Source organism: Trifolium pratense, linkage group LG1, assembly GCF_020283565.1.
Source record: "Trifolium pratense cultivar HEN17-A07 linkage group LG1, ARS_RC_1.1, whole genome shotgun sequence".
NCBI classification, from domain to species: Eukaryota; Viridiplantae; Streptophyta; class Magnoliopsida; order Fabales; family Fabaceae; genus Trifolium; species Trifolium pratense.
In genome coordinates, this window is record NC_060059.1 from 51,908,366 (window position 1) to 51,921,139 (window position 12,774).

Genomic DNA, 12,774 nt, shown 5'->3' on the forward strand with positions numbered 1-12,774 from the left:
ACTTGTGCAAATTTATAAGGGTTAGCGGCGCAGCTTGTTGCATGTTTGTCTTCCTTTCAAGTGTAATTATATAATTCATTGTTATTGCTTTTTTTAAAAAAATTATAAAGATAAATGACTTGTTGGAAAAAAAAGCTAAATAGGACGATTCTATGATCCAAATTTCCAAAAACCTCTTAATTCCAAATCTTAAGACCCCCTTTGAGAATCTTCAGTTTCTCCTTAATCCTAGAAGCCATCCAGCCATGAGAAGATGAGTTGTTCCAACAATGGTTGACGAGGTCTCTAAGTTCACGATGATCGAGCCAAAAATTATTAAATCTAAAAGGTTTTCGACCCCCACAACAAAGAAGAATATCTTAGAATAGGACAATAATCTGAAACATCTCTAGAAAGGGCCTATTGAGATGATTTCCCCCCACAAATCCCACCAACCATCCGACACTAGAAACTAGGGGTGGACAAGGACCCGAAACCGGTCCAAACCGCTTAAACCGAAGTTTAAAACCCGAAACGGGTCGGGTTGAATATGTAACACGGGCCCAAAAGTAAAAAAATTCGGTTTCTGGATGATAGTGACGGTCGGGTTCGGTTTATTTTTTCCCATCCATGGGTAACCAAACCGACCCGTGCCTAGTTTCTGTCAATATTTAATAGCATATGGTACACATAGAACTAGAAAGGCTGAGAGAAAGTATGCATGATGATATCATAGTGTCTTGAGACTACAAATTTCTCGTGACACACACCACCCACTACTAGAAATATTTAACTTTATTTATTATTATTAACTTATATTTAATATTTATTACTTACTTATTAACATTGAAAACACAAATGAAAGCTTTCTAAACCAAATCGTTTTCTCTCTCCATCAAAACACAGATGGGGGTAGTAATATTACTGTTGGTTCTTTCTTTAGTTTAACCCTCTACACTTGTAAATTGTAAACAATCTTGCCTTTTTTACTTTATTTTTTTACAAATCTCTTCCTTCATACATTGAAACTACATTGTTTCTTTCTTCTCTTTTCTTAATCAACGGTTAAGCCATAAATGCAGAGATCTTTGCCTCTCTCTTCCATCACATAGTGAAAACTACCTTCTTATACTTGCTTGTTTCTCCTCAATCATATCTGTTTCCACTTCAAACGCCTTAAATCATGCTATAAATTTGTTTATATCCATCTCTTTTGCACTAGATCTGTTTTGTTTCTTTGTCTTTCTATACTGGTTTTTTTCCCACATTGATAATAAATGATTGTTCTATTTGATGATTTTTCTGGATTTTTTCTTTGCAAGATCTATTTCTTATGATGTTTTTGGAATTTTTTATTTACAAGATCTATTTTTTGTTTGGAACCGTTTGAATCTATCCGTTCAACCCGCAACCCGTTGGACCCAAACCCGCTTGACCCGAGGTCCAAAATTGGTTCGGTATGGGCTGCTCTTCTCCACCCGTGGATTGGGCCGGTTTGAGGTTTTGGGCCCATACCGACCCAAACCGGCCCGTTGTCCACCCCTACTAGAAACCAATCTAGACAACTCATCGCACCCCATTTGACGGTTTCTGTAAATCCCCCATTTGACAGAAACCAAGTGTAAAACGTCTCCCAAATAAGGGTAAGTCTAGAAGACCTATGTCTCTGACAAAATTACCAAACTCACGGATTTCAGAGCTAAATCTCATCGTACTATCCCTGTTAAGTGATAATTATAATCAACATAATCCAAGCTAACACAAGATGTAGATCAAGTGATTGTAACTAACTTGTAGAACAAGTTATTGTATACCTAGAGTAGCTTAGCTTAACATAGATCTTATTTTCATGTATATATAGATCATTAGCTGTACATTGTAGTTACTTAATTCAATAATGAAAGCAATTTTACTTTCAATTCCTTCTTTTCATTAGATTCTAACATGGTATCAACCGCCTTTACGATCCACCGTAACCATTTTCTTTCTCCACCGTAACCGTTTTTGCTTCCGCCGTAACTACCTCTTCTTCTTTGTTTTTTTTTCTTCGATTCAATGGTGCGTCCTTCGCTGGATCCTGTTCTTCTCCTTATTATGTTCATCCCGGCGACGGTCCTACCTCCGCTGTTGTTACTCCACTCCTCACCGGCTCCAATTACCATTCATGGTCTCGATCAATGAAGCGCGCTCTTGGCGCGAAGATGAAGTTTGATTTTGTCACCGGTGCTATTGCAATGCCAGACGATGATTTCGATCCTGCTTATCGTGCTTGGCATCATTGCAATCAGTTGATTTCCTCATGGATCTTGAACTCTGTTTCACCTTCCATTGCTCAATCGGTGGTGTTCATGGAGAATGCTAGAGATATTTGGAATGATCTGCGTGAACGTTTTTCTCAGGGAGATTTGGTTCGCATTTCAGAGCTGCAGCAATAAATCTGTGCTTTGAGGCAAGAAACTCGCTCAGTTACTGAATTTTATTCTGATCTCAAAACTCTTTGGGAAGAATTGGAGCTGTATCTTCCAATTCCTACTTGTACTTGTCACCATCGTTGTTCTTGCGAAGCTATGCGTTCTGCAAGACGCAATCACACTTTGCTTCAGACGGTTAGATTCATTTCTGGTTTGAATGATCGTTTTTCCACAGTCAAGTCACAAATCTTGATTATGGATCCTCTTCCTCCTATCAACAAAGTGTTTTCTCTGGTGATTCAACATGAACGCCAAGGTAATTCCTCTGAGCTTGATGATTCAAAGATTCTTGTTAATGTTGCTAAGAATGGAAAGTTTGCTTCTAGTTCCAAACCTTCCACTCGATCTTGTTCATATTGTGGTAAAGATAATCATGTTGTTGAGAATTGCTTCAAGAAGAATGGTGTGCCACCACATATGAAGAAACCTTCATCAGCTCATAGTGCTGCAGTTGAGGGAGGTAGTCATGACTCAAATGCAGCTACTCCTCCATCTATTTCTCAAGAACAGTATGATAAGCTAGTGTCTCTTCTTCAACATTCAAACCTTGCACCAAATTCTGTTTCTGCAAGCTCCAATCAGGTTGGTTCTTCCATGAACAATGATCTTAAATCAGTGATTCATAAAGGTATTAATCTCTCCTCTCATAATGCATGTGTTCTTAGTACTTGGATAATTAATTCAGGTGCTAGTCATCACATATGTAATTCATTGAATTGGTTTCAGTCATATATTGAAATCAATCCTATTAGTATCAAATTATCTAATGGTAACTCTGCAATTGCAAAATACTCAGGCACTGTCAATTTTTCTTCAAAATTTGCTATCACTGATGTTCTATGTGTACCAGAATTTTCTATAAACTTGATTGCTGTGTCTAAATTGTGTAGTTCATCAAATTACATTGTTAACTTTTATGGTACACATTGTGAAATCCAGGACAAGAAGTGTTTGAAGATGATTGGTTCTGCTGATGAACATGATGGATTGTATCACCTCAATCTTACAGATAAAGTAGCTCATGTGGCTTCCATTGATGGTTCTAACCACACCTCTATACCTAAATCTGCTCTTTGGCATTTCAGACTTGGACACCCCTCCCATAGTAGACTAGTGAGCTTAAGAAATAAATTTCCTTATGTAACTGATGATCATAATGGAATATGTGACATTTGTCATTTTGCTAGGTTTAAGAAACTTTCCTATAATAGTAGTTTTAATAAAGCAAATTCTGCTTATGATGTAATTCACTTTGATATTTGGGGTCCAATTTCAATAAAATCTATTCATGGTCACTCTTATTTTTTAACTGCTGTAGATGATTATAGCAGGTTCACTTGGATTATCTTAATGAAATCTGAAGCTGAAACTAGGCAACATGTCATTAGCTTAGTTAAAATGATACAAACACAACATAATCATCAAGTCAAAATCATAAGGTCTGATAATGGACCATAATTTTCAATGCATGAATTTTTTTTCTTCCAATGGTATTTTGCATCAAACAAGCTGTGTGGAATCTCCACAACAAAATGGTAGAGTGGAGAGGAAGCATCAGCATATTTTGAATATTGCTCGAGCCCTTTTGTATCAATCAAATTTACCAAAACATTTTTGGTCTTATGCAGTATTACATGCTACTTATATTATAAATATAATTACTACTCCAGTACTTCAAAACAAATCACCACATGAGATGTTGCATCATGATCTACCAAATTTGCATGACTTAAAAGTTTTTGGCTCTCTTGCATATGCATCTACCTTAAATGTTCATAGATCAAAATTGTCTCCAAAGAGGCAGAAAATGTGTTTTCTTAGGCTACAAGCATGGTGTCAAAGGCACAGTTCTTTATGATTTTGAGTCTAAGGAAATCTTTATCTCCAGAAATGTAGCTCATTTTGACCATATTCTACCTTACACCACAGATAAGCCTTAATTTCATTGGCATTACCATACCTCCATTGACTATGATTCTCCCATTCCTCAAAAACCTTCACCAGATACAACTTCACCCCCTCAAACACCAATTTCTCCAGCCATTGACACTCACAAAACTGACACAACAGATACTGACATCCCTATAGTAACTGACATTCCACCTAATATTCCTTCAAATGAACCTAATGTTAGACCAGAAAGGCTGAAACATAGACCTTCTTATCTGTCTGATTTTGTCTGCAATTCAGCAGGTTCATCAACACAATCTTCATCTACGGGTACTCTCTATCCTATCTCCTCTTTCCATTCATTCAATGAATTGTCTCCTTCATATAGTGTCTTCACTATGTCTCTCACACAACACACAGAACCTAAGACCTATAATGAGTCTTGTAAATCAGAAGCTTGGATTCAAGCTATGAATACTGAACTTGAGGCATTGGCTCGTACTGGTACTTGGAAGATTGTGGAGTTACCACCCAACATTAAACCTATTGGTAGTAAATGGGTTTATAAAATTAAGCATAAGTCTGATGGCACTATTGAAAGATATAAGGCCAGGTTAGTTGCTAAAGGTTATAACCAGGTGGAAGGCCTTGATTTCTTTGACACATTTTCACCAGTTGCCAAGCTCACTACAGTCAGAATGCTTCTTGCCATTGCATCAATTAAAGGGTGGTTTTTACATCAATTAGATGTCAATAATGCCTTCTTACATGGAGATTTGCAAGAAAATGTTTATATGAAAATTCCAGATGGAGTTCAAAGTACCAAGCCTAATCAAGTGTGTAAGCTTCTCAAAAGTTTGTATGGTCTGAAGCAAGCTAGCAGGAAATGGTATGAGAAGCTCACCTCCTTGTTAGTCAGGGAAGGCTATACTCAGTCAACATCTGATTACTCCCTCTTCACACTCAGTCAACAAAACAATTTCACTGCATTACTCATTTATGTTGATGATGTGATACTAACCGGTACTGATATGCAAGAAATTAATAGAATCAAAGCCATTCTAGATCACAACTTCAAAATAAAAAATTTAGGTGTTGTGAAATATTTTCTTGGATTAGAAGTTGCACATTCAAAGGAAGGCATTAGCATCTCACAGAGGAAATATTGCTTAGACTTGCTTAATGACTCAGGCTTACTTGGATCCAAGCCAGCTTCTACACCTCTAGATCCTTCTATTAAGCTTCATCAGGATAATGGTAAACCATTTGAAGACATCAGCTTGTATAGAAGACTTGTAGGTAAGCTGTTATATCTCACTAATACTAGACCAGATATAACCTATGCTACTCAGCAACTGAGTCAATTTCTACATAACCCTACTGTGACACATTACAAGGCAGCTTGTAGAGTCATTAGATACCTCAAACACAACCCTGGTAGAGGTCTTTTATTTCGCAGAAATGCAGATCTACAGCTGCTTGGCTATTCATATGCAGACTGGGCAGGATGTATAGACACAAGAAGGTCAACTACTGGATATTGTTTCTTCTTGGGCACATCATTGATATAATGGAAAGCAAAGAAACAGACTACCATATCCAAATCATCATCTGAAGCAGAATATAGAGCATTATCCTCAGCAACATTTGAATTGACTTGGCTCTTATACTTGTTAAAGGATCTACACATTGAAATCTCTAAGCAGCCAGTGATATTTCGTGACAATCAAAGTGCCTTGCACATAGCTTCCAATCCAGTCTTTCATGAAAGGACTAAACACATTGAAATAGATTGTCACATTGTAAGGGAAAAAGTACAAGAAGGACTAATGAGGCTACCGCCTATTTCAACACAGGATCAGCTTGCAGATTTTCTAACCAAGGCACTACCTACTCCAAAGTTCAGCAATTTCATATCCAAGCTTGGATTGCTTGATATATACCAAGCATCAGCTTGTGGGAGGCTGTTAAGTGATAATTATAATCAACATAATCCAAGCTAACACAAGATGTAGATCAAGTGATTGTAACTAACTTGTAGAACAAGTTATTGTATAGCTAGAGTAGCTTAGCTTAGCATAGATCTTATTTTCATGTATATATAGATCATTAGCTGTACATTGTAGTTACTTAATTCAATAATGAAAGCAATTTTACTTTCAATTCCTTCTTTTTATTAGATTCTAACAATCCCCATAAATCCCTCTACTTTCAAACGCATCGAGCACTAAGTTAAAATCTCCTACCACACACCGCTTATCTCCCCAAAATGATCCTAAGATTTAACGTGAACCACTTATCTTATCATCAAAGGACCGCTTGGAATAAACATTAATGACAAAACACCTACGGTTGGAAATCCCCAATCTAGACATACCCAACAAAACCTGAACCAGAAAAAGAGCATACTTCCCTCTAGATCCACACCAAATAGAAAGAATTCCACCACTATTACCAATAGATGGTGTAAAGCTAGTCACAATAAGAATTATCCCACAATAAATAACATAACCTTCTGTTAGATAATAATATTATTAGGGCTTTAAATATTGGGTTTTACATGTTAACAATCTAGTAGTTCATCAGGAATTAATATAAATTGTTTTGTAATTCTTATTTTGTTAAGCAATGCAATTCTGATTTATTGAAATCCTAACCGTCACTTTGTATTTTCCTCTAAACTTTAACATGGTATGTAGAGAAAAGTTCGATCTGCTTTGAACTATTTGAAGCTTCATTGTCGAGTTTCCAAAAATTTGGAAACATGTTTGCTGTTGGAATTCTGTTAGTGTGATTGTAATATTGATGTTTTTGTATTGCTGGTTATGTTGTTCGGTTGATTTCTTGAAAGAAGGAGATTAATTGCAAAAGCAATTTTGAATTCGTTCAGAGAGATTGGAATTTCTTGGCACTTTGAGAATTGAAAGTTTGCCTCCGGAATTTATGACTTTGCAACGCAATCCGTACATCTCCCTATGGGAGAAATTCTTAGGCGAGTCATCACCTAAGCATTAATGATTAAACACAACTAATTATATAATTACAACTCATTAATATATTAAATAATTAATAGAGAAACAATTAAAATCAAATCTCTATAAATAAGGAAAGAAAAAAAAAGTTATAAAAAAAATGTGTTGTGCACTTTATTAATTTTTTTTCTTTCTAATTGCTCTTTTTTTTCTTTTTTTTTTCTTCTAAGCTCTCTCTTTTTGTTTTTAATTTTCATGTTTCAATTATTTTTAAGTGAACACTTCGATGATTACTACATTGTCAATGTTAAGTATAATGTCTTATCATATTTTGATACTATAACTTATATTTACATAATTTATATTTCAAAGAATTTTCCATATGGAACAGCGGTGTCCAATAAATAATAATACAAATTCGATACTAATAAAGAATATACCTTATTTTTATTCATTATTATTTTTGCACTTTTAAAAAACTTAGGGACCGTCCAAAACTCCAAACTATTATAAATTTGTTGGATAAAAAAAATAGTGAATAATTGATAAACAAACTTAGTAAAACTAACAGTTGAATTATCTTATTAATATAGTGCCATAAAAAATATTTAATTTTAGTCAAAAAAAATATTTAATTATTTTCAAGTAAGTAAAAAAAATAAAAAGAAAGCTTAGTATGTAAAGAAGAAGAAAAAAAAATGAGCGTGGAAATAAATTACAAAGTGCACATGTATGTTTTTTTTTTTCTTATTTATAGAGATTTAGTTTTGTTAATTTTTTTTTTGTTATAGAGATTTGATTTTATTAATTACTATACTATTAATTATATGTAATTATTTAATGAGTTGTAATTATGTGATTGGTTGTGCCTAATCAATAATGCTTAGGTGAGGACTCACCTAAGAATTTCTCCTCCCGAGGTTAGCGGTTTCATTCAGTTTTTGGTCAGTTTGATTTGGATTTGATTTTATTTTGTTTGGTTCCATTTAGATTGGTCTATTTGGTTCGTTTTGTTTAGTCCTGTTCCATTTGGTTTAGTTTGTTGCGGTTTGGTTTGATTTGTTTTGAAATTTGAATCTGGTGAGAGAATATTCACATTTGAATCCGGTGAGGAAATACTCACAATTTGAAACTTTGAATCTGGTGAGAGAATACTCACACTTTGAATCGGTGAGGGAATACTCACAATTTGAAACTTTGAATTGGGTGAGAGAATACTCACACTTTGAATCGGTGAGGGAATACTCACAATTTGAAACTTTGAATTCGGTGAGAGAATACTCACATTTGAATCCGGTGAGGGACTACTCACACTTTGAATCCGGTGAGGGAATACTCACAATTTGAAACTTTGAATCCGGTGAGGGAATAATCACAATCAGAATCCGGTGAGAGAATACTCACAATTTGAATCTCTGAAATCTGAAGCTGAAACCCGAAATCTAAAGCTGAAATCCGAAATCTGAAGTTGAATTTGAGACTATTAGTTAATTTAGTTTATTTTTAGGGTTGATTTTGTGACAAGCTCAAAACTTAGTAAGTTTTAGCTTGAGGGATAATATTAGAAATAAAATATTTAGTTAGAGTTTATTTGATTTTCTTTTTTTGTTTAACAAACTCTCGATGATTATTTGTTAATGCATCGTGAGTTTGAGGGGAAGTGTTAGATAATAATATTATTAGGGCTTTAAGTATTGGACTTTATATGTTAGTAGTTTAGTAGTCCATTAGGAATTATTATAAATTGTCTTGTAATCTTTATTTTGTTAAGCAATGCAATTCTGATTTATTAAAACCCTAGCTGTCACTTTGTGTTTCTCTCTGAATTTTAACACATTCATTCACTAACTCTAACTTAGGGTGCGTTTGATTCGTAAAACAGAAGGACTGAATAGAACAGTACATGACAGAACAAGATAATACAGGACATAACAAAATTGTACCGGAGAGAGATATGACGATAATATTTTTATATTCGAAAATAAAATGAGTATTTTCGTATTTTTTATAGTTGTACCGTGGACAAAAAGTTATCTTGTGGTTCAGCGAGGGACAAAAATTCTTGTTTTTGTTTTGTCCCTTTCTACCTAATTTGTCCGGTCTCATAACCAGTTTCAAATCAAATAGGATACAATAAAAGTTGTCCAGTCCCCTGTTTTTTAGCAGATGTGCAATGAAGTCTAGATGATTAGAGGAGATGAACACCTTAATCTTCTTCTTCTTGATACGCCCCTCCTATCCTCTAATATTTATAGATCCTATAATCATAAAAAGTATCTAATTTTTTTTTTTGGTTGATAAATCTAATTATAATTTATTGATAGCTGAAAATTTTTAAACTAAAAGTTTATCAAAATTAAACTCACCCTACTAATAACAAACAACAAAACAATTCCCAAACTGATATGAGTGAAAACAAAGTTTTTGGAGCATTTGATGATCATCTAATTTAACAAAGTCAAAACTTAAAAACATAATTTGCCAGTCTGCATATCCCTATTGGCTTCCACCTGTTCACATGGTTTTTTTCTCCTTAACATAACAAACCAGGAGGTTTCTTCAATCATTCACCAAGTGGGAAGGAATTAAAAAAAATAATAAAAGTTTTGACAATTTTGTTTTGTTGACATCAGTTAATTACCTCGTACTACATCTGGTCCTTTTTATAAGAAACATTTTGAGAAAAAAATTTGATCATTTTTATGAGAAACTTTGAACAATTTTCAAATGTTTTAAATATTTGATTTCACTTATGCCCTTATTTATTATGAAAGAGAATATTAAAAATAAGTAAATTAATTGAATTAAGAGTAATTAAATAAGGATATTCATGGAATAAGTTTAATTTTATAAGAGTATTAAATGAAAAATAACTATTTACAATATGTTTTCTTAGTTGTTACATAATATATAAATAATATATTATATTAAGGGTAGTTTAGTCTTTTATACTCTAGTATTTATACCATTCTATTATTTTGTACTCTATTACTTTTGATCATTCCTAATGAAAACCCTAGCCACTTTATGTTTTCTCTCTATGAATCCTCAATGTTAGTTAACATGGTATCAAAGAGCTTGGTTGATTCTATTAGAACTTAGAAGTTTGATAATCAATCTCTGCAATAAGGTTTGATTTGTTCTCTCTCTGGATTTCTTCTTTTTTTGGATTGATGTTTCTCAATTGAAAGTTGTTTGTTACGCGTTCGGTGGGTTTGGTGGGTTTGATTTGTTCTCTATGTTAGTTTGTTTACAATTAAGTGTTGGCACTTTGTTTTTGATTTAGTATTAAGAGTGTATTTTGGAACACTTTGTTCTCTCTGTTAGTGTGCAATTTGTTACGTGGAAGACTTGGAAATCTTTGTGAGTGCACTTCTCTTTGGCAATAGTTTTTTTTATTGTTGATTCCCTTTGGTTCTTTCATAGTTTATTGCAATGGCTAGTGATAAAGATGATTCTCTTCAATCTATTAGTGTCCAATTGAAAGGACCAAATTATCCTTATTGGAGTTATGTAATGAGAAATTTTTTGAAAGGAAAAAGGGTGTGGAGTTATGTTGATGGAACCTCTGTTAAGCCCACTGATAAAAAAGATGATGCAAAGTATGCAAAAGAGTTAGATACATGGGAGGCTAGTAATTCGAAGATCATTACTTGGATCAATAATTCTGTTTCTCAGTCAATAGGTATGCAATTAGCAAAATACGATACTGCTAAAGAGGTTTGGGACCATTTGGAACGGTTGTATAAGCAGTCTAATTTTGCTAAACGTTATCAGTTGGAAAGTGACATTAGAGCTCTTAAGCAAAATAATATGAGCATTCAAAAATTTTATTCGACTATGACAAATTTGTGGGACCAATTGGCTCTCATGGAACCCGCTGAATTAAAAGGTGTCAAAGCATACCTTGACCATAGAGAAGAGCAACGATTAGTTCAATTTTTGATGGCTCTTCGTGACGAATTTGAGGCCTTGCGTGGGAGTATTCTACATCGTACTCCTCTTCCTAATGTTGACTCGGTTGTTAATGAACTGTTGGCAGAAGAAATTAGACTCAAGTCTCACTCTCTTTCGCATTTGGATAAAGAAACTCATACATCTCCTCCATCCGTCTTTGCTGCTCCTTTTAACAAAGGAAAACCTCAAGGGAGGGTTGGTGTTGGTATTGATGAATGTGCTTTTTGCAAGCAAAAAGGGCATTGGAAATCAAATTGTCCGCAATTGATGAAAGCAGGAAGAAAAAATTTTAAGCCTCCCTCATCTAATGTTGCTGCTGCTACTTCTTCTATTGTTGCTCCTCCGTCCGTTGGTTCTGGTATTGGTTCTGCATACCCATCTGAGACTAATTCACATGTATTTGATCTTGCTGAGCAGTTTCAAAAGTTTCTCGCAACTCAGCCACATGCTATGTCTGCCTCCTCTATCAAAGGTTTGAATCCCTCTAACTTGTCAGGTATATCTTCTTCCATATGGATTTTTGATTCCGGTGCATCACATCATATGTCCTATGATCATAAGTCATTTGTGTCCTTAAATCCTAAATCATCTATGTCGGTCTTGACTGCTGATGGCACTCCTATGCCACTAGCAGGCATTGGGTCTGTCTCCACAACTAACTTGTCTTTATCTAATGTATATTATATTCCTAACCTCACTTTGAGTCTTGTTTCTGTTAGTCAATTATGTGATTCTGGTTATTCAGTTGTATTTTCTTCCACTTCTTGTTATGTGCAGGATCAACAATCCAGGAGGAAGATTGGGACAGGCCGTAGACAGGGGGGACTTTATATTTTGGATGAGTTGAGAGTTCCAGATACTGCAGCCTCAATGTCTCCCTCGACTGTTGACTTATCATCTTTTCGTTTAAATTCGTCTTCTAGTAGCTTTTATTTATGGCATTCTCGCCTTGGACATGTTTCTGCCTCTAGATTAAAGTACTTGGCTTCTACCGGAGCTTTAGGAAAGTTGCAAACTAGAGATATTTCTGATTGTTGTGGTTGCAAACTTGCAAAATTTTCTGCTTTGCCCTTTAATAAAAGTACTTCTGTTTCTAATGCACCTTTTGATTTAGTTCATTCTGATGTATGGGGTCCATCATCGGTTTTTACCAAAGGTGGATCTAGATATTATGTATGTTTTATTGATGATTATAGTCGTTATTGTTGGGTTTATCTTATGAAAAATCGTTCAGAATTTTATGATATCTATCGTATGTTTCGTGCTATGGTTAAAACTCAACATAATGCTGTGATAAAGTGTTTTCGTTGCGATCAAGGTGGTGAGTATACTTCTAATAAATTCTCTGAGTTGCTTGCTTATGATGGTACTATTCACCAGACTTCATGTACCGATACTCCTCAACAAAATGGCGTTGCCGAAAGAAAGCATCGTCATATTGTTGAAACTGCTCGTTCTCTTTTGTTGTCTGCAGCAGTTCCAAGTGAATTTTGGGGTGAAGCAAT